The sequence below is a fragment of the Cryptomeria japonica genome, chromosome 6 (genome assembly GCF_030272615.1).
Source record: "Cryptomeria japonica chromosome 6, Sugi_1.0, whole genome shotgun sequence".
Lineage (NCBI taxonomy): Eukaryota > Viridiplantae > Streptophyta > Pinopsida > Cupressales > Cupressaceae > Cryptomeria > Cryptomeria japonica.
In genome coordinates, this window is record NC_081410.1 from 200,923,689 (window position 1) to 200,947,842 (window position 24,154).

Genomic DNA, 24,154 nt, shown 5'->3' on the forward strand with positions numbered 1-24,154 from the left:
TGTAATGTTCCCTATTGGTACCTTACTCAATTTGCCCTAGAATTATCGAATGAGGTATGGATTATGTAAACTGATAACTTAATATCTTGATTTAGAACCCACAACCAGGTTAGTTATCATTATGGAAGATGAATATACATGTAATCCAACAATGTTAAAAATAGAATTTTAATCATTATTATAATATTCATAATGTATGTGTACTGCTACCACTAATAAATTAAATACAGGAAATAATAATGTACATGATAATGCATACCAAACACAGCAATAAAATATATCTTTATTCGCACATGCAGTTATTACAAAGAAGAAGAATAGAGATGGTCAGCCAAGGATTACAATTCACCCGACTATATTGTACTTCCTTCCTTGGCGGTACACAACATAATTAAAGGACCCGACGGTTGTCGAGAGGTACACAACCATCAACCAACCGACACATTAACTACCCAAGAGTGAAAACCCACTTAATACAAACAATTAATACATTGGCAGATAACAAATATTATCAAACATAACGATAGGCATTTTATGCCGACAACATCATCCCCCCCAAAAGAAAAAGTTGTCTTCCAGACAACAAGTAAACATCAAGTAATATCTGGAAAGACTAATGACAAGAGTGTAGGCAATGACTTGTATTGGACAACCACAACTTGTAGTGTACCTACCAAATCAAATGGGCGTTTGGGGGCAATGCCCCGAACGAGGTCAAGGGGTAGCACCCCTTGTGGGGTCAAGGGGGTAGCGCCCCTTGCGGTACAGGGCAAGGTTGAGGGGAAATGCCCTCAATGCCAACACCAAATTTAGACCTTCAAAACCATACAAAACTCCATGGCGCACATGATTTTCGTGATTTTTAAGACGCTAGAAACATTATTAATGAAGCCAGAAAATGGAGGTTTTGTGTCAAAATTATCATGTAGAAGTTGTGGATGCCTTAAAGAACTGAACTTATAATGTTGTAGCCTAAGTCACAAAGTTCACCGAATTTTGGCCATGCAGTTCAAAATTCGGCGAACTTCAAAACGAGATTAAAAATTCGTTGAAATTTGCATCAGATTCGTATGGATATAGGGCATAGGTTTTTTGTCCCTAGAAGTGGAAGCTCTGCCTTGTCCAACAGCATCGCAGGAGTGGGTTAAGTGAAACTCGTGTGCTCCAACCATCGATCTTGAGCTGCTTTCAACGAAAGACTATAATCGCTTGTCAACCAACAATGGGTCCTCCTTATAGTTGAAATGAATGGACCCATTAAAATGCAACAAACGGATTTGAATGTCGAACGGGGGTTGAGGTCGGGAAGCGATTCGAGGGGGAATAGGAAGGGCTTTTGCACGAACTAGTCTTTTATCATTAATTTTTTACTTTTCTTTTATAACTTTTTTCTTCAACTTTTAGCATTTTGTTTTTTCAAGTATAATTTATTATCTTAATATTTTATTTACATTTTATGATTAAACCACATGTTATGTTATTTTAATTTTTAGCAATATAATTATATTTGATATTTTAAAACATTTAAATTAGATTTTCATTTGTAATATAATATTATTTATCTATTAATAATACTAAAAATTAAATTCTATTTATGTTATAATATTTTTTATATTTATTATAATTTATTCAAATCTAATGTAATTGCTTCTTTTTTGGGGATTTATTACTTATAGATTTACAAAACTAAATTTATTACTTATATTTTAAAAATCAAATTTATATAAGGCGAATTTAATTCGATTTTTTTATCCTTGTTGAATTTCATGCAAATATTATTGTTGCCAAACTCGAACTCGAACCTTGTGACTTAGGTTGTAGCTGCCACACCCAATGGTTTGACCACACTACACTCCTACCAAGGTGTCGCTCTGTTGTTGCCAAGTGACTCACACAATGTACCAAAACCCTCACCCGTATGGGCCACTTGATGCAGGGCTCAAAAACACTGTACAACAAAACCAAAAATGTCTTCCATACGCTATACCACAAAATTGATGGGCGTGCCACTGAGTGCTTCCACGTACGGTAGAATTGAAAAGCATCATACGAAGCATCTAGTCTAGATGGCGTACAGTAGAGTTGAAGAATATTATATGTGTGGTCTATGTCCTACACCGTACAGTTAGGATGTTACCAAGGTCCATCTATTGGTTGGGAGGGTTTGTACACTGTACGTCAAAATTGAATTTTGTCGCGTAGTTCGTACATTGTACAATGAAAACAAAGATTGTTGTGAAGAGAGTCGTACGTCCTATGATGGAAGTACTGACTGATGTGTGAATTGAAGCTGCCGTACGAAAATGTCTTACATGATGAATTTCATACGGGACGAATGCTAAGGGGACAAGATGCCAGACTGCCATACGGGTTTGGGAACAACTTCCTCTATGTGGAAATGATCACCTTGCCATACATGGAAACGATACCAATGAAGCCATATGGAATTCAATGAATGTGATTGTATGGTTGCATGCCACCACCATACGGTGTGGAATGAAGCAAACTGCCATTGTAAGGAATAGTAGGGAGTTCGTACAGGTGCAAGATGTCATACACAATGTCGACGTACAGGTGCAAAATGAGACTGTCGTACGAGTGCAACCTAAAACTATCGTACACAATGTCGTACAAATGCAAAATGAGACTGTCGTACGGGTGCAACTTGAAACTATTGTACACAATGTTGTACAAGTGCAGAATGAAACTATCGTATGGGTGCAAGTTGAAATTGTCGTACAAGGAAGTTGGGAGTATGAGTTTCTCCATAAATTTCTTGTGATGTTGATATTCCTTCACAAGTACTCGTACACTCCACATTACATATTTTACTCTTCATACTGTCAGATGTATCCCTCATAACTTTATATGCTTTCATTGGTTGCCCTTCACCAAGAGTTGTAGCTTCAAGAAAATTACATGTTGGTGAAAATACCTCGTAGTCCTCCATTTGTCAATGGAATAGTCCATTCAAGGAACTCGTCTCATCTTTAGAGAAATTTTCCAGTTTGAGCACCCCTTAATCGTTGGTTTCCATGCCTTTCCTCCCTTCGTCCATACCTAACTCTCCACCCTCAAACTCTGAGTCAGAGGATGCCAGTTATTCACTCGTCACCTGGTTCCTCAAGTCAATGACATGCTTCCTCCCATCACTCTTGATTGAGAGTGTGTTCCGCTTCCAATTATGATTTGCTTTGGCAGTAATCAACCATCCCCTCCCAAGGACTGCATCGTACGCCTTCTTCTGTAACGGGATGACTACAAAGTCCAAGAAAAATTGTTGTGTCCCAATCATTACTTTTTGTGCCATCAATGTTCCCAACGACTCAATGCCATGTTGGTCGACACCTACCAAGTGGAAGGTCGGCGGCCAGAGTGTCGGCTTTCCTAGACATTTCCAAGTGTCCTCCGGCAACACATTAACTCTTGAGCCCCCATCGATGATGGTGTTTGCCAACATTTGGCCCATTATTTCCATCTCGACAATAGTCGGCTTCCTCCTGATGCTCACCATCAGCAACATTGGATCAGTGGCCTCATTCCCTTCAGGTGGTGGTTTTCTTGTCAATTCCTCCTCTTATGGCTTACATTGTTTCTAGATGACTGTGTCATTTGTGTTGGCAATTGCCATTCTCAGTTGCGGCATAGTTTGAAGAGGGTCTGCCATTTTGATAGGTATGGTTGTTTGTAGCCCTTGTCGAACTATGTTCTTCTCTAACTCCCGCAATGGCATACCTACAGTTCCATTGGAGGTTACTCCTTCCTTCGCGAGTACTTGTTCTGCTTCAGCTCTGGCTTCTCGAAGTCGTTCCTTCTTCGTACAAGGGTCAAGCTACATCGCCTTCTTCATCTGTACTCTTATGATTGCTAGAACTACCTCATCTTGTTCCTCTACATCCAGCATATTAATACCCTTTTGCTTCAGGCAGTCGATGTCTTCATGGTCACCTAGTCCACACCATTTGCACAATAATTGTACGTTGTCTTTCTTGTTTTGATAGTCTCTTGCAAAGTGTCCCCATTCGCTACATTGTCAGCACTATATGATAGGACGTCCTCTGGAGTTGTATTGTATTTGATTTTGCCCTCGTTGATTTCCATAACCACCTAGCGATACATTTTGTGGTTTCGATGGGCTAGACTCCCCTTGTGTGAAGAGTACTTATGTACTTCTCGTTTTCAAGTTGTATGGGCACTCCTTGATTGAATGCCCTAGCACTTGGCAAATCTCACAAAACATATTTCTAGGACAATTACCTTTCGTGTGTCCCTCACTTTTGCATTAAGTACACCATAGTTCATTACTTTCTTTATTGGTTCCTTTCTCGGCCTTCAATTATTTCATCATTCTCAACATATGCCGTCGAAGGGCTCGTACAGTTTTGAATTCTTCGTCATGGTTCCTTTCTCATCATCATTGGTCCTCCTCTTCCCTCAGGAGGAGGTTTTGTTTTCACTCTCAATGTCCATCGCTCGATTGTAAGCATCAGTGTACGAGGACGAAGACACTACTTTCATCTTCTTGCATAGCGAAGGAATCAATCCCTCAATGAACCACCTCTTCTTCAACCCGTCGGCTAGCTAGTTCTCCATCTTGTTCAACAATTCTTTGAGCCTACGGTTGTAAGCGCATACACTCTCATTTTTACCATGCTTGGTATTATAGATTTCCGCTACAATCTCGTTGTCATCCCTTAGAAGTTTGAAATCTTCTTCGAATGCCTTCTAGAGATCAGTCCATCCCGCCTTGCACTTGGCATCAAGGTCTGTGTACCAGTCAATGGCAATTCCTCGAAGAGTGGCGAGAAATGCCTTTAGCCAATAGTTTTGGTCATCTAGGCCATTCGCCTCCCATATCGTTATACATGTTTTGCAATGTTGTACGGGATCCTCCGATCCATCCCCTTTAAATTTAGGGAGTTTTTGATTCTCTTGGGTGTTCATCATTGTTTTCACTCGGGAGGTACCCAAGGAGTCTTTGGCTCAATTCCTCGACGAGGGACAAGTTCTTGCAAATTGGTTTCTCGCCTGCTTTCTCCCTTGTGTGTCGGACCTAGGGGATTGTTTTGACCATTACGTTTCGATGCTTTCCCTGCACTCTCGGCCACACACACATCCTCTACACGTCCACCTCTAGCGTCCCCAACACTTCAGGTACTTCCAGGTGTGCCAATCCTGGGTGGCCTGTTCCGACCGCCATGTTCTACTACTTTCCTTGCACTCTCGACCATGCACGCGTCTTGTACACATCCACCTCCAACGTCCCAACACTTTGGGTACTTCCAGGCTCTGACTGGTCATTGTGACTCATCCATGTGCTTCCTCTGGCCAAGGATCGGCGAATCACCTAATCACTTGGTCTTGACCACCCTATAGCCTCTTCTCACCTTTATTGGGGTCTACTGACATGAATCACTCAAGGCTGACCTGATTTCTTTTAAGGCAGCGACGCCAAAATGTTTACTGCTACAACTAATAAATTAAATACAGGAAATAATAATGTACATGACAATGCATACCAAACACAACAGTCAAATATATCTTTATTCGCACATGCAATTATTATAGAGAAGAAGACCAAAGATGGTCGGCCAAGGATTACAATTCACCCGACTATACCATACTCCCTTCCTTGGCTGTACAAAACATATTTAAAGGACCCGACGGTTGCCAAGAGGTACACAACCGTCAACCAACCGACACATTAACTACCCAAGAGTGACAACCCACTTAATACAAACAATTAATACAGTTGCAGATAACAAATATTATCAAACATAACGATAGGCATTTTATACTGATTACAATGTACATGTGGGATTCCTTGAAGGTTCTACCCAACAACCCATCGTCATCATGGAGTGCCACTTGGGAGATCATACAAGGTGCCTCGAGCCGTTCCATCCAGCCTAGGAGCACGGAATGACATCCATCATTCAGCCTCCCAGCCCCACTTGGGGTGTCTATAACAGAATGGCTTTCTAGCTACTTGCATTCCTCATATGCACTATCTCCCCTCCATAATGGGACAGCAGATTGGATGAAAATTTTAAAGGAATTGTTATTAACTATTCTATTATGCATAGGCAAAATCATAGCAAGAATAATAATATATAGAAATATATACAACAGTAGCAATATGCTATCTATGTATCATTCTACTTCCTATCAAATGGAAGACAAATAACAATTCAGTCAATCAAAATGCCCTGCATTATACTTCATACCAAAATATTGACCAGTATGTCAACTGCTGTCTAATTTATTAACAGTGAGACTGTAGATCTCTTGCTTGATCCCTGCTTATTCTCTCTTCTTTGATGCTGATTACTTGCTGCCTTCCTTGGCATAATAACCCGATATATATATCCCTCAAGAGGGTGTGGAAGGTTGTGCCTCTTGATCAGGTGTATCTTCCCTAGAGAGAGGTATCTCTTCCCTTCATGTCTCTTGCCTTTTTATTATGCTCATTACCTAACTTGTTCCTTATTAACTAAATTCTCTACGCCTTAATTACCCCTGCCTCCCAACTCATGGTTGTTATCATAATGAGATCACTAAGATTCGCTGCCTTTATTAGCAATGAGATCGCTGCTGGGATTAAGGATGAGGTTGCTGTCTATTTATCAGTGCTCGATCAGATCGCTTGCTCTTGGTTTGTCTTGGTCCAGTTTATATTACCAAAAATTGTGAAGTCTTATATGATAAGACAATTTTCTGAAAATATAGAAGTCATGGTGGGTGCATGACACACTCTCATTTCTCCTTCAAACATATGTCCCAAATAGAATAGCAATTGCCTTTGTAAATATACATTTCCTCATTCTACATAATTTTTTTTCCCTAAATAGACTTGTAAAACTTTCTTTAATGGGTTAGATGTTCTTCTTTAGTAGCTCTAAAAAAGCAATATATCATCTAGATACACTATCACATGCAAATCTATGAGTGGGTAATTATTCATCAACCTTATAGAAGTATTTGGTGCACTAAACAAGCCAAAAAGAAGAATGTAGGAAGAACCAATCACTCATAAAAACATTGTTTTATTTTGAAAATTGTCTTCCAAATATCCTCCTTATTATGAACTTTGTGGTTGTTGTACTAGAGATACAAGTCTTTAAGTGCATGGTAAAATTTGTTTAACATTTATTTATACTTGGAGAGTGGATAGTTGTTCTTGCTGTCAATCTTTTTTAATACATTGTAGTTTATGTTCATTCTAAAATTAGTTGCCCCTTTGTGTCATGACTTTGGGCAATCTGCTTGAAAGAATGACACTTATCCAACAATTCTTGCAGTTGTCTCTTTACTTCATTCCTCTTTGAAAATGATTGCTTGTACAAGGCAATATTTGGTACAGAAGATAAGGGAAGCAAATGAATTGCATGCTTTAACCTCCCTTTTTGATGGTTAACCGTTTGGAGCCTGGAACACTGCTTAAAATCTAAAACAAACACAATTCCTCATCCAAATATTTTAATTTCTCATTAATACAATTAATCGTAGTACCATTACTTGGAAAAAATTGTAATGCCCCCTTCTCAAGCATGGTCAGTTTGTGGACAATTAGCCTATTTTCGGAGTTCTCCCGTAGGCTAATTGGTGAGTAGGAGAGAAATCCAAAGTTATTGAGAGCACAAAATTAGTCTAGAAGAGGTTTTATTCATGGCAATAAGCTCAGTTGGTCTTGGTGAGCCTCTTGATGCTTTCAGAATTGATTTTTGATCTTTCAGGAGCTTTCCAAACATTTTGGAGAAATATATTCTTTTTAGATAGCTGCCTAGTTGCTTCATTTCATCGTCCTATATCTTTAGTGACATATTGGTATAGTCAAATTTTATTTTTAGTATCATATTGGTACTTTTCTCAACTTGAGTAATTTATTGAATTATTAAATAATTATTACTTAAGTTGTCTCAAGGTGAAAATATAAAAAAAAAGCAACTCAGTGTAATTATTTATTAAAAAACGTGTTATAATTTTGTGCTTCAAAGAGGATGCCTAGGCACAAGGGGCTCTTTTTGCCCATGATGAATTATTATTTTCAAAAAGGAGTTTGTGGAGGAAAAAGGGAATTGCTATTTTTATTATTATTATTTTTTTCCCTCCAACGTGTTATAAAAAAAAGTTGAGAGCTCATTTGAAAGGTTAACGATATTATGAAGTTTGTTTCTGTTGTAGAGAGAACCTGTGTTCTCCGATTTTCTTGAGGATGAAAACCCACCTAGCTGGTTGGATTGATTTCATCTAGGAATCACCAGTGGGCTACAAAGTGAAGTTTTTCCAGCTGTGTTACAAAATGGTAACTTGTGATGTATTTTGATTTCATATTTTGGATTGCTGATATTGTTTATGGTTTGGTGCATTGCTCGGCAATTTTTGGAGGGTTTTTATGAGACTAGTTGTACATCCCTGAGCAGGCCATACTTCTTGCTTGGTCGTACATTTCTAGTTGCAAGTATAAGGTGAATTATTATTTGTATTTTCTGTCATATTTTGTTATCTGCTGCCCCTTTTTTGGCCATACACATTGAAGAGTGTAGAAAACATGTAGGAGGTTTGCCATACATAATGGTACAAGTTGTATTATGGCTGATGAAGGGGGGCATGAGCGTCGCTGGGTGAAGCACCAAGTTTCTAGGTAGTGTTTCTTCTTGTTTGAGGAGGCCAAAATCTTTTAAACCTTCCTCAAGTCTTTTGGCACTGAGATTCTATGATTCTGGAGACTTATGATGATGTTTTGTAGTTCTGTACCTGTTGGACCAACATTTTATCAGACCTGCACATGTCTAATTTCAGTTAGCAATTTGATATATACTTCTAGTGTGTTTTGATGAAGTTTGGGGTTTTTTGGAAGTGGTGTTTCAGTCTATGCTGATTTGAGGTGTGTTAGGCGTGAGTTTGTTTAGCTCTGGATGATTTCCTTGGTGTTCAGTACTATTTGCAGGGTGTTTCAGTTTACATCAGACCTGCCCTGACAGTGTTAGCAGCAGATAAGAGTGTCATTAGACTTGCAATCTGCCTTGTTCATCTTCCAGAGGTGCATTTCATGTTGAGCATTTGAGTACTTGTTTATTTTTGCAATTTGGTTCATTTCTGGATTGATACAACAACCTTATTAATGATCAGCACTTAACATTATTTTATATCAGCAGTCATACTTCCTATATGATGTTTGAAATGCTTTTGCAGTTAACTTTGTAATACCTTGGATGGTAGTACCACCAGTGGTTTTTTTCTTGCTCTCTGATGTATTTTCTCACCCTACTGAACAAGTGGAAGTGTTGTATTTGCTCACCCCATTGAATAAGAGGAAGTGTTGTATTTGCTCATCCCTCTAAATAAGTGGAAATACTGTGTTTTCTCACCACTGAATAAGTGGAAATTTTGTAATTACACTCCTTTGAATAAGCGTGAAATGTTTGTGCTTATTGTAACTACACACTCCGTTAAATAAATGAATAAGTGCGCTTTCATTTTAGTTTTGCATATAACACTCCATTGAAGAAGTGAGATTGGCCAGCCTGTCGCCTAGTGTGTTTCCTTCTAAATTGCTATGTTTCAGTTAGTTGTTGTGGTCCTTTACACTGCATGCTCTCACCTTGCCCATCTCGGGAACTAGGTGACCAAAAAGTGATAAAGACATTGCATTGTATCTGATTTTCTGTTGAAAAGTTTTCAAAAAATGAGGAGTGTTTATTACAAAAACTTCTGTTCAATTATGGTAAAGTGTAGCCCAAGGCTAGAACTATGTTAGTTTGAATCAAGTGGCTGGTTTTCTCACCAACCCATGGTTTCATGGGCAAAATCCATAGTTTTCTGAAGAAATGGGTGTTGTGATCATTTCACACATCGCCCCATTAAAATGGGGACCCCCTCTTTTTGCTTCTGTTTTGCCTATTCTTCTCTCTACTCTTAGGGTTTTGAGTGAGTGAATGAGTTGTCTGGACTAGGGTTAAGCCTTAGGGGTTTCTATTGGATATTTTCAAGCCGAGTCCAGTCAAATTTTGAAGGTTATTACGCATCCTCCTGAAGATTGATTACTGAAGTTAGGGTTGTCTTAGGTCCAGTCAGGATTTTGAGGGCAAATTCAAATTTTGTCTAAGTGTTAGCATTTTAATGATGGAATTGTGCATTTTTTGTCTGGGTAATTTTTGACCAAATTTTTGATGGCTTGATAACCGATTCCTGGCCTTGGAAATGACCTAATTATGCCTTGTGAAGTGACTGAAGACCTAAATTTTGGATATTTTGTCTTATAGAGATAAAATCGCTCCTGTCCCTCTCCCAGGGACCAAGGCGAAAGTGATATTTGGTGCATCTTGGTTATTGACTTGTTTTAATTGTTTTGTGCAGGGTCGCCAGGGGATATGATCGGACGTGAATTGAAGATTTTGAAGATTTTGAAAACTCAAAAATGACAAGTTTTTAAGGTTTAAGGTGAATTCGCTCCTGTCCTTCACTGAAGGACCAAGGCGAAATGGTTTACTTAGGTCATTCTTGGCCTTGATTGGTCAAGTTGGAGCGCCAAGGGTGCAAAGAAAGATGAAATCGACATGATAGAACACCCAGCCTTGGTCGTTAGCAATGAAAGGTTGAACTTTTGGCCTAGAAAGATAAAGGCGCTCCTGTCCCTCACCAAGGGACCAGAGCGATTTTCTTCAAACACACCTTCTTGGACATTTTTTGGACTTGGGCTCTCGTTCATGGATGGCACAAGGATGATATCTTCCCCAGCAAAGGAAATTTGGGATAAAAATTGTAATGATTTGGCCTTGAGGACAAAAGGTGCTCCTGTCCCTCACTGAAGGACCGGAGCTTGAATTCCAAACTTGCATTATCCTTGCAAGATTTAAGTGATTTCGCGATTTGAGGAGGTCAAGAGAAGTATGTTTTATTCGTTGAATATAACTTGAGTGGCCTACGAAGGAGAAAATCAACCCAAGTTGCAATAGGCGCTCCTGTCCCTCTCCAAGGGACCAGAGCGATTTTTAAAGGAAGCTCCTGTCCCTCTCCAAGGGACCAGGGTGATTTTCCCTCAAGACAAGTTTCTGGCAAAGGAAAAGCAAGTTTTACGTTTGAGATGAATGAAAGAAGGCATAATCAATCCATTGAAGATAATTTTGAAAGTTAGCAAAACACAAGTGAGCCCATAGTGGCCAAGGCGCTCCTGTCCCTCACCCAGGGACCAGGGCGAAAAACACATCTTCAAGTCTTTCCCTCCAAATTTGGATGAATCCAGGCCAAGGCACAAGATGGCGATGATATTTGAAATGCTTCAAGGAAGAACAAAGTTGCAAAGACCACAAAACTTGATGAAAAATGGCCAAGGCGCTCCTGTCCCTCACCAAGGGACCAGAGCGAAATCTTCAAATTTACCTAAAAGGCCTAACATTTTGGAATGCTACTTTCGTTTTAAACACTCAAGATGGAATAAGGAATGATGTTTTATGCCTCGAAGGTCATTGGAAGTTGGTGCGATCATGAATATGTGCAAAAAGCTAAAGAGCGCTCCTGTCCTTCAGTAAAGGACCAAGGCGATTTCTCCTAAAATCAATCATTTCCTTCCAAGACCACGTCAAGGCAAGGTTGTGCAAGATGGGAAATGTCTTTCGAAGGACGATGAACAAGGAATTGACCCCAAAAATCAACAATCCTAGGCTCAAAAACAAAAATCGCTCCTGTCCTTCATTGGAGGACCAGGGCGAAAATCCTTGGATGAGCTCATTTTGCCTTGGAGAAACGAGTTAAGCAGGCATAGAACGAGCAATAATGATCCTTGCCTACCTCACATCATGAATTGGCAATTTTGAAAATGAAGTCCAAGGACAAATGGTGGGATCGCTCCTATCCCTCACCAAGGGACCAGGGCGAAAGTGTTTTAAGGCACACTCCTTCCAAAGAAGGAATGAATTAAACTCAAGATTCCAAGCTAGAGTGCCATTTTGGACGTCCAGGAAGGGACTTTGAACGTGAAAAACAAGAAATACAAGGCCAAAAATGAATAGGCGCTCCTGTCCCTCTCCCAGGGACCAAGGCGAGGTTCTTACAAATCAATATTTTATCATACTTAGGCGCCAATGTCCTCTAAAAACATTAAATGCCAATTTCGCTAAAACTCCAAAATATTTAAAAAATTAAATTGACATTTAATAAGTGCGCATAGCATTTAATAATTAATTTAAGCCTTTAAAAAAATCAAAATTTTAATTACAAAGGCATTTTAAATTAATTATTATTAAATTAAATTTAAAAATGGAGCGCTTGGGGATATTATTTTAGTGTTTTTTGCAAAGTCGGCCTCTTCTTTTATTTAATTTTTTATTTATTTTTGGCCTATTTTCCAAGTCGGCCTATGGGCAATTGCAATAGTGAGCGCCTATATAAGAGGGGTATTTTGAGCGATGTTAATCCACCATTCAATCATTTATTCAAATGCGATTTGGAGAAGCAATAGAGGTGCGAAATCTGGTCTAAGAAGGAGTGCGAACTTTGTTGGAGGCTAGAGGTGGAGCGAATTTTCCTCTAGGCGTTGAAGACTAAAGGTGGTGAAGTTGATAAAGGAAGCTCATTTTAAAAGACCTCGATCCACATTTTGCCTAGTGAATTTCCTTATTTTGCATCGTTTTTTAGAATTAGTTCTCAAGAAGAGGTATGGCGAGATCTCCCTTGTTCAATTATGGAATTTTGAATTTTGAATCCCAAAATTGCATAGTCATATTTAGGAAATGATAATTCAAAGATTTATCATGAAGTTTCCTAAATTTAAAACTTAAATCTAGTCTATATTTTTACGTTGCAAAGTATATTGCTCATTATGAAATGTTGTGTAGGTATCAAGATGGCGACCCCAAAGGCAGGAGCATCCACTAGTCGTCCAGCTCTCATGAAGGAAGATCAAAGGAATGAAGAATTGGAGACCAAGATCGTGTCAAAGTGGAGCAACATTGGAGATACCAACTTGGGAAACTTCAGTGTGAAGAAGTTTCGAGAGGTCCCTTATATTGGAAAGCCATCACCTGTCGCAAGGAGAATAATTGAAAGTGGCATTATCAAGGCGGCCGGCTTCCCTCCAGCAGTCCAGTGTCATGAGCTGATGATCGAGTGTGCCCGCCATTATGACCCACAATCCAGATCAATCGTGTCCAAGGAAGGAAACACTTTGGCGTACCTTTCAGAAGAGGCTATCAGTGAAGCTCTCCATCTGCCAGAACATAAAGATATGGTTTACAAAAGCCTGGAAGGGGCTAGGTCCATGTACGAAGATGATCCAGACACTTGCTTGAGCATCATCAATAAGAATTGGTTACTCAAAAGTCATCCTCGCCTAAGCAAGATTCCCAACACACCACATAGGATCGACTTCCAGGAGGAGTACAGGGATTTGATAACTTTACTCAATCGAGTTACAGGGGCTCCTCAAGCCTTCTATTTTGAGAAGTGGATGTTCTACTTCATCCAAGTGATAGTTCAAGGGAAAGGAACAATTCATTGGGCTAGAATTATTAGCCATTGCTTGGACGTGCAGTTGAGAAGACTGAAGGCTACCAAGTCCTTCCACATGAGTTCATACATCATATATGCCTTGGTCAGGAGTTTTGAATATGCACGACTACCTCACAGAGGAGCGATCGGAAGAGGACCGGGGGAAGTCAGGGTTTGTGAATCTTATGTTCATTTGCATCACCCACCTGGAAGTAACTACAAGTTAGCTAATGATACCTTCACGATGAACATCACCAGGACATTGCAAGGCGGGATTCACAATTCGATATCTCAAGATGCACAAGAGCTTATAAAGAGGTATGGTGCTTGGTTTATCCAATTCCAGAAGTTTACATATATTAGAGTTCATGGGTGTCCTTCACCTCCATATGTGTTGCCAAGGTATCCGACAGACAGAATAGTATTACTGGAAGTGACTAGGCAGTTGGCAGCTTATGCAAAGGCATTCAGACACAGGCATGGAAATGGAATTCCTGTGCCTATCATACTAGGGAATTCAGTTGAGGTATGTCCTAATGCTCTAGCCATGGATGACGCAGAGAAAGAGTTGGCCTTATATTCATTTTCGTTCTTTGCCTTGAGAGAGAATTTTGATCCTTATGGATATATAGAAGAAACAGTTGGTAGAAAGTACAAACACGAATTTCAGATAGGGGACTTTCTGATGAATCTCTCAAGTGATTTAGAGGTGAAAAGAAAGATGCATTCCAGATTACCTTTAGATCTCATCAGGAAATGCAAAGTTTACAGAGTGGCCGATCAAGCCCAGGACAGTGGCAGACATCTCCAATCATCTTATGACCGAGAGGACAAAACAGTGAAGATAGATTGGAATGAGCCTGAGATTACAGACTTGAGAACTTTGACGGCTCCAGTTTTGTCATGTACTCGCAGATGGGTGGATATACAACATCAAAAGTTGAGAGAACAGAACACATCGATGACTTTTACTTTGGAGGAAAGGCCAGGGGAAGGAGGAGCAAGCACAAGCGAAGGCAATCCTCATCCTAGGAGCACAAATGAAGACAATCCTCACCCCAGATGCGTGAGTGAAGGCAATCCTCATCCTAGAAGCGCGAAAAGGAAAGAAAGACCTGAGAAAAGGGAACCCTCCAAGAAGAAGCAAGAAACCCGTCGAGATCACTCATCTGGCACATCTTCCCGACATGAAAAGAGGACAAGTCAAGGACAAGAGAAGAGGGTACTTGAGGTTGAGGAATCTATGGAATCAATGGTCCAGAATGATAAACATGAAGAAAGGCAAGCACCTCAATGTTCATCAAGTCAATCTCCCCAAGTCAATGAGCTACATGAAGACAAGAATGATGATGAAGTGACATCTCCTCTCCGAGAAGAAGAATCAGTGCCTAAAGAAATACAAGTTAGAGAGACAAGGTCCGCCATCCCAGATTGGTTAAAGGAGAGGCTAACGAGGGTGATTGTGATCGAAGATGAAGATAATGCAATTGATTTAGAAAGCCTTGTTGGAAATTCTCAGGAAGTGACAGAGAGAAGGAAGGCTACCAAAATGTCCAAGATGATTAGAGATGAGACAAGGTCCAGGAAGTTGCAGATAGCTACACCGGCAGTGGACAAGTATGAAGGTGAAATCCTTGCAGAAGAGTATGATGTAGAAACATTTGAGCTTGGTCCACTCACAGCCGAGCAAACACTGGATGAGGCCACTGATTCATTCGAGGCACTTAAAGACAAGCTTAAAGAAGAAATAGATATAGATAGAGAATAGCAGAATAGAATTAGAGCTTTTTGAGAGAAGAAAGTTATTTTGTAGCAAGATTGAGCATTGAAGAAAGAATTTCAAGCAATTGTTGTCTATGTTGACTTTGAGATCAATAAAATATTGAAGTTATGGTGTTTTATTGCAATTCTCGTGGTTATCTTCATGGTTGTTTACTTTCTTGAATCATTCTCAGTCGAAGTAGTGTTTAAATTTGAAGGACTAAGTGTTGAGCTTGATCTTTGGTGAGATTCACATTCCAAACCACTAGCTTCTTACTGATTGTAAGGACGCCTTGTGTGGTCAACTGGAGATATTTGGATTACTTAAACCTTCAATCATCATTGAACTATTGATATGTACCTTCATGGTAGTGTCTATGATTCTTGATGATTTGAAAATCAATAATCACCTTAGAAGATCGCATCAATCTCAGTAGAGTTGTAATTCTTTGGCAATACTGAAATTGGTCGGATCTTACCAAGTCTAGCCTACATTGAGTCATTCTTAGGATTAGATTAGGATTCATCTCTTGCAAACCCTACCTTTTGATCTTTTTGAGAACTTGTTAGTTTTAGGAAAAGCTGTTCCTGAACGGAAACGTAAGGCCCCTTGATGAAACAGCATTCACAACGACCACTGGTGCTTATCCACATGTAGAGACCCTACATTTTAGAACCTTGGAGTCATCCTGATTGATCCTTCTTCGCGACATCTTCAGCAATCAGAGGCTTTATTCAAGAGAGGATAAGGTACCCTTGGGTATTTTATTCTGTGTTAGGCAGTGTACAAAATACACGTCAACAATGGGAAAGACGGATTTTCTAAAAATCTGCCTTTTCTACCTTTAAACCCTGTTTTTTTCATTCACATCTCTTTTATCATTTAAATCCCAGGTTATAAAACTTGGTTGAGAATTTGAGAGTAATTAGCAACATTGAAAAAAATCCTTTATTTATGTCTTGTGTTTCTTTCTCTTTCTAGGCACTATATTTAATATTGGCATGAAATAGCAGTAACAGTTTCTTTTCTTAACGTCCACAAATATCTCGTCATTTTTTAATTTACTGGGTTTTCCCTGTTTCAAAACTAAGTTATTGATTTTGATTCACACTTCAGCTTTCCTTGTCAATGCCATGTAATTGAAATGTTACTATAAAATTAATCGTAGAAATTTCTAGCTCATCCTTCTTATCCTTCAAAAGAAGCGAATAAAATTTCCTATTTTCTTGAATACATCCTTTAGTTTCATTTGTATTTACCATGTCAATCTTGGGCTTGATTTGATCTGTCTAGATGATATATTTGATCCCATCATTGATTCACTTATATTTATTTCCCTTCAGCATGAAAATAAAACTCTTTAGATACAAGAAATAAGAAATGACTTTTAACACATCATCTAACTTCAAACGCATCATCAATGGATCAAGTAAATTTATATGTGTTTTCATATCAACATGTAGAATAAATCAATGCTATTTTTATTATTTATCTTTCAGTTACTTGTATTTCTACACCCTTCTTTGCCTAATTCATTGTCTTTGGATTTGAATATTTTAAGTTTTAAAACCAAACTGTTTGACTTATTCTGAAATCAAAATGAGATTGTGAGTTGATATTAAAATGTGTATTCACCTTCTTGATTCAGATTTTAATTTGGAAAATCTTTTTTGCTTCTTCCTTTTGCTCCTTTGTGATACCAGCATTGGTAATGGTTCAACCAATCTATTCATCTATTTCTGAATTTCTTTTAATTCTATTTTTTTTCCTTCCTTAAAGGATGCTATAGATTTAACGGAGGCCTTTTTGGTGCAGCTCCTAGGATACAATTTGGGATGAAACATGCAACATTTTGAGTTAGTAAGCCCATCATTAACACAATGACTACAATGATTCTTTCGATCTTTGCAAACGTGTAAAGCAGTGGCATTTTTTAACAAACATGTAAAGCAGTGGCTACTAGTATCACAAATGCAACTGCCACTTACACAACCATAGTTGCTAGTTTATTGGAAGTTATCTTATACATAACCTTTTATATTTTCCAACTTTGCTGTTGTTTTTTGTTGATTCTTGATTTATATGAACCATGAGAGGACTATCTATTACAATATCTCTTTATATTAGTAACACAATGGTTTATGAGGATACAAGAAATGGTTTGAGTGAAAGGGAACCTGAAACCTTCTAGTTTCCCTTCCACAATTTCTTAATTCTTTAGGAAGACTCATGATGAAGATCATCTTTGAATTTAATATTTTATACGAGAGATGGGCCTATAAAATTGATTTGAAGAGATTGGAATTATTTCCTACAATTTTTATTATGGGGGTTTTGAATTAATTCATGGGTTTGAGAGGAGATACAATCAATTTATGTAGGGATTAAAAATACCTTTTTGCATAATTGGACTGGCTTGCATAGGGTGGAATCAAAGAGAGGATACATTAAGAATTGTAAAAAAGATTGATGAAACATTGGAAACATTGGAAGACAATGCTAAACTTTTCTTATAAATTAAGAAAATACCCGAAGAATTGTCTAGAGGTTAACATCCTTAAAAACATAGTTTGCAAAATCTTTGAGTACTTGCCAAGTTGCCCAGTACTTTCTATTTCTTTGCTGTGTGAGTTTTTACAAGTTTAACTCTCAAGTTTTTATAGACGTAGGAAAAACATGGAAAAAACACCTACACAGGTTAACCGTTAAACATTGGTTAAAATGTGTTGTTCACACGTTTTTTTTGCAATAAATTATGCCTTTTATCTTTTGACGTGTCAATTTTTAATTTAATACATTTTATAACTGAATTTTGCAAAAAAAAATGTTTTTAAGAAATTTTAGTTTTTAGTACTTTCTAAGTTGCCAAGTGTAGTTCGCCAATAAATAAAATGAATTATTTTGTAATTAAGGAATTAGTCTCCGACAGTTGGTTGTTAGTTGTTAGTTGTTAGTTGCTGACGGTTGGCATTCTCAACCAACGTTGGCTTTGCTATATATTCTCTTATTGTACTTGTAGTTGGGGACCGCAGACATGAAGTCACTGTATCTATTGCACATTCGATAAATGAATGAATAAATAGATATATCTTTCTGGAACATTGTTGCAAGTAATTGTTATATTTTTTTATTCTGTTATTTCTGTTTACTCTGTAATCAGTCAAGTAGAATTACTGAGTTTTTGCCAAGTTTCTGTTAGTCAAAAATTTTGGGCTTTCCAAGTACTCTCCAAGTCTGAGTCTATGAACTATGCTTAAAAACAATCTTCTTATGATGTGTCAAGGAGGAATGCTAAGGTAACATACATGTTGGGAGGAGGCATGATTATATGATTAAGTTTTGTAAAAATCAGAAATTTGTGCAATTTTTTTTAATCCTCAAGAATATGGGAACTGAATTCTAGTACTCTTGCTTTTGTTATAGCGTCAAAGTCATTGGGAATGACAATGGAGGCAGAAATTGGAAAATTGTGCAAGATCTAAAGAAGAATAACATCAATACCCTTTGCATTTATTTTAATAACCCAAAGGTGAGTTGAAGGATGAAAAGACAACGCTAGGAATTTGTGGTGCATTAAAATGGGATAATTGTATGGAAATGCCCTTTGAAGCAAGTTAAAAACTGTAGCACTTTTGCACGTAATAATGGACCTCTCTACTTCCCTTTTAATTCCTCTTATTGCCCTCTAATCAAACTATTTTTTTAGGTTAGTTTGCTATGTGAGGTCCATGAGATCTGTATACAATGGCTGTTCCAAAAAGGTAATCAGTAATATAATCCTTCTTATCAATATCCTATGTAGTAGTTTTATATGCTAGGATATTTGGTGGGGAATTGATAGCCAAACCAGTTATGATATCCAGAAGGGTATTAACAATTGGATTAGTGAGTGTATCAGTAAGGGCATTGACATGTTCTCCTTTCTAACATCAGTCATTATAATGGCAAACCTTACAATAACTGAAACGGTTTCCAATTCCTAATTCAAGATATGTTCAATTTACATAACCTAAGTTGCTGGTTCGGGTTTCGGCACCAGTTCGCTGGTTTGGCAAAATTTTGAAAAGGGATTTGGGTTCGTTAGTACAGAAACAATGTAAAAATTATGTGTGTGTGTGTGTGTGTGTGTGTTAGTAGTCTGATGTGATTTGTATACATTTAACACTTCTTCAGTTGTAAGTCACGGACAAGATATAACAAGTTTATGGTGGTTTTGTTTTATATATGATGCTATGTGACATTCTAATCTTAATTCATAAACTTGTATGATCTTGTCTGTGACTTACAACTGAAGAAGTGCTGAATGTATACAAATCATATCAGACTACTAATAATCATGAAAGTCGCGTGGGAATAAGAAGCTAATTGCAATTTAGCTTATATGTTTATTTTAGTAGAAGGTTGGGACTCTAAATCTATGTTGAGATCAACTATTCTATTAAAAGTATTGTGTATATCTCAGATTGTAAGGTCTGATACTTGTTCGGGGATTTCTGTATTCAGTGAGTCCAACTGCTTGAGTGTGTAAATCATAAGTGAGCTTAGGAAACTGAATATTTCTATTGCTGTTCATAAGCCAAGGATTGTAAATCAGAATGAGCTAATGCATGGATATTTTTCTGTTGTGATTGTGCATTGCTCCAGTACATTGTATAAGGTTAACAAGTAAGATTTCAGAACTCAATTGTTTTCTGCTTTGTTTTATCTTGCTTTAGACGTAACCAAAATTTGAATAAATCTATCAATTATATGTTGTTGTTCTTAATAATTTTAAGTCTTAAACCTGCATGATAACTTGCAAAACAATCACACAAATTTGCAGGTCTGAAACACATATCTCTACAAACAAGAAACCCTCATTGCTATAAATTTTATAAAATTTTATTTAAAAAAAAACATAAATTTGGATGCCTAGGCATCCAGGTTTGCCCTAAACGAACTGTCTCGCTGGGGCACAAACCTTGGCCGAACCCAAAGGCGAACAAGACTAGGACCCAAACCCGAACTGTATTGGACCAGTACTAGGCCCTGAACCCAGTGAATCAACAAGGTGCAAGAGGACCTTCCCATAATCCACTCAAAATACCTAGAAATATTTTGGCTCAAAGTAAATCCATTCCCACCAACAAACCAATAGGATTCTACTTTGTAGAGAATCTCTTTTATTAGGTCTAACATTGTGGTTGGAGATGTATGTATCACCCAATTAAGTGCAATGACCCTGGGGTTTGGAATGATTTAGTCCTAACCAGCCTTGGATTGTAGTCTCAAGGAGGAATACCCTGTCAAGGAAAGAGTTGTGTCCAAAGAAGAACCAACAACCAAAGTCTAGGAGAGGAATCTATTTGAAAGTTGTCAATAATTAGAAGAAGTGAACTAGCAATAGGACCTTTAAGTGTTGTTCAAACAACATTCCCAAAAAAAAATGAGTCAACCTAAAGTGTAACTTGATTCGTTTGATTTAAGAATGAATTGAAAACCTTGTACTATAATATTTCATTAGTGTGGACCATAATAGAATTTACAAATATATTAAAGAGTTTGGCAAATTAGGTCTGTAGTATCCCTTGCTTATGTATGGAAGAATTGATGATTTTGATTCAAGGAATATTGCCCAACAAGTTACATACAATCTACAACTAAGCACTTTACTGATTTGCAAAGTATATAGGAAACATATATCAATTTAACTACCAAGGGAACAACTCAATTTTTCATCAATTCTAGAATTGACATTATGTCAAATAGATGTCATACATGCTTCAGAAATATGGGAGTTTGAAGTATACAACTGTTGCAATTAATTTCTGATCACTATTTCAGACTTTCTAATGATAGACAATGACATTCATTGATACATGAACAAAGATGTAAGTTTGCAACTGATCTCTAAATCGAACCCTGACAAGATAGTATTCCAATTAAGCACACCTGAATTGGCTGAGTACCAATTCCGAAGAGCAACCCTTCAGAGGATCTTTCACCCCCTCAGTTATGCAATCACTTGGGAGGTATCGTTCCCAATGATTCAGCTGAATACTTGTAGACCTTCAAGCTCCACAAATGCTCAAGTAGATGCACTAGAGAAAAAATAAACTTCGATGCCAAATGAGAGACCCATGGGGTCTATTTATACACATAATAGAATCTTCTAGAAGCCTCTTAGTCTTTCTAGAAGTATCCATAATAGAATCTTCTAGAAGCCTCTTAGTCTTTCTAGAAGTATCCATAATAGAATCTTCTAGAAGCCTCATTGCACTTTTTAGATAAAAAGTTACTTCATAAAATAAAAAGTGCACCTCAATTTAAAAATATAACATCTTGGCCCCAAATAATAAAATATAATGTCTCCAAGAGCATAATGAGCCATCCATTCACCAAAAAAACGCCAAAATGACTCTCTCACCTCAACCATCTGCCTACGAGAGTCTGGAATAGGCAAATCCACGTAAAGTGTCATGTCATACTAAAGAGGGGACATGACAAGGTCTTGCAAAGATGTGGTTGTCCTTTCCAATTCTCTTGATGGTTTTTACAAAAGGGTCCTAGTGGAGATCACCACTTCTTATACCGATCTAGGTAGTTTAGTTCATTGGTCCTCCACTTTCTTTATAGATTGCATCTATGTGTCATCCTTGCAAGCGATATTCCTTGCTCTTTGTATGTAATCACCAATGTTCCAAGTACATTTTTAGGATATCCTTTTGAAGATGCACCTCTTCAACACAACGATTAAGTTGATACTGATGTATGGTTATGAGGTTTGGGGCTCTACCTTGAGATCTTGTGATTAGGCTTGGGTTGAAAAGGTTTAGAGTAATATGCTTCAATGTATAATCGAATACAAATAGATGGGCCCTGAATGCCTTGTTCAAGCTGAATTTGCAAGCCAACTCCTTCATCTCAAGAGTATCTTTAGATTTGGTTGGTTTATACAAAGGCTTAGATCCATAGATAGCTTAACTTTGTCATGTGGGAGATATTTGTTTCTACCACTCTATTCATTTGAGGAGATTGCTTTTCTTTGTTCCTCCAAATGTTGGCATCATTGGTTCTATGAGGTCCATTTTCTCTTTTAGTCTATCGACATTTCTTTGGGAATGCTTTCCTTATTTTATATTGAAAGGGTTTGTTGCCTTTTTTATCTCTAGGACATTGAGTTTAAGGTGCATTTTATTTTTTGATTTTCCAATATGAAAACTATGGAAGACAACATTGTCTACATAAGTATTGTGATGGTTCTCAGTCTCTAGTTTCTTCTACTATCCTAATTCAAGATGTTTGGACCTATTTGTTAATGAAATTACCACTTTTAGGCATAGATTCCTTTGTATTGGACCAAGATCTCCTAGATTGATCACTTTCTTCTTTCAACCCATCATAGATATTGGAGACATTGAGTACTTTTTTAATATTATTGATTTTGTAGAAATGGAGATGGATTTGTGAGGCATTGCACATCCTTGTGATCTATTCCAATTAAGATTCCTCAACATCACAACTCTCATTCTAATTGTCATGGTTCTATCTCTTCTCGATGTTGGGGACCCTTTTAATGTCCATCTTTCACGACACAAACCTCATGCAAGTACACATTACTGATTTTGTCTCTAACACCGGTGGTTCTCCAGCTTTTATTGTTTGGAGAGGTACTATGTGAACTCAACTGTCTCCTAGGATTATCTAGCCCAACCTTGTTATTCTTGGAATTTCTCCAATGAGTCTTCTTAGAGTTTGCATCAGTTTTATAACATTTCACAATATTGTTGGCTTTTCCAAGTACTAGAATTCTAGCCTTGAAGTTTTTAGTTCCTCAACTAAGTGGTTTTCTTTTGCTTCCACTACTTTGTATGGTCTACCCCTTATTCTTCTATTTATACTTTTATTAGTTTGTCAATGTCTAAAAGTGATGTTTTCATAAATAATTGTTTGTTCCCTTTCTATACTTCTTAGTTCAAGAAAGAGGCTATAGAAAAGAGGTTGTTCCAAATTAAGGGTGACATATATGCATGCTAAATTGAGAATGCTAGATTTGAGGGTTATCTCTAAGGGAGTAAGGTATTCTCCAATTGAATTGTCGTTGCCTCTTAAAGTTGAATCTCCCCATATGTCACTTGGGGGCATACAAAGACAATCATATTGGTACTTTTCTAGATTGAAAATTGGAGACCAGTTTTCATGACTAATTTGATCTCATGGAAGAGCTATTTCCCTCCTTGGCAAGTGACTTTTTTCTCCTTTTTTGAGGAAGATGGGGTATCCCTTTGGCATCATTTGCTTGTCAACAAAATCAAGAAGGCTTTTCCATTGTCCATATACCCATGCTTGGAATGCCTTGGGCTCTAGCTAGGCTCTCATAAATTTGTATATCATTGTTTTCTTAATGACCAACCACGGACAACCTATTGTTGACATTCTCTAGGGTTGGAGGTGATAACATGTTTTTTTTGTTGAGAAAGAAGTAGATGTATATATTAAGTAGTTTTTCTTTGGAAGGGGATGGATGGACCTTAGAATAGTTTCAAAACTCGGTGAGTACTCTACAAGACTCGTCAAACTTGCAAATTGCTGAGCTAGCTATGCCGAGTCAACCAGACTTGTGCATTCAGTTTGGTAGAGTCATGGAGAGTAATTGGCCGAGTCTTGGACTCACCGAATCTTAAGGCTAGGACTCTCAAGTCCTGAGCTTGGACTCTTCGAGCACTTGGACATAATAGTCATGCTTTTTTAAGTGAAATTTCAATTTTTATTTTTATTTCTTCCCCTTATTTGGCCGTTTCACCCAACAAAGCATCGACATAGCAAGAAGACAAAAAAGATTCAAAGTTGTAGAGAGGAGCAGCAAAAGCAACAAAAATGGATGCAATGGAGGAAAACAAAGACACTTTTGAAGAAGCAATCTAT

The 24,154-nt window shown here is 37.7% G+C and overlaps 1 protein-coding gene across 5 annotated transcripts in view; it reads left to right on the forward strand.

Moving 5' to 3' along the window:
- The window catches only part of LOC131063514 (uncharacterized), a 181,574-nt gene that overhangs the window by 135,619 nt on the left and 21,801 nt on the right, over window positions 1–24,154 (forward strand). Inside the window, exon 10 of one of the 5 annotated variants that reach the window (XR_009111085.2) lies at window positions 8,185–8,305. The exons of 3 other annotated variants lie outside the window; for them this stretch is intronic. The gene's annotated coding sequence lies outside the window, so the exon portion shown is untranslated. Of the gene's footprint in view, window positions 1–8,184; window positions 8,306–18,673; window positions 18,780–24,154 lie in introns of all 5 variants that reach the window. One more of the 5 variants, XR_009358179.1, reaches the window with a different exon arrangement.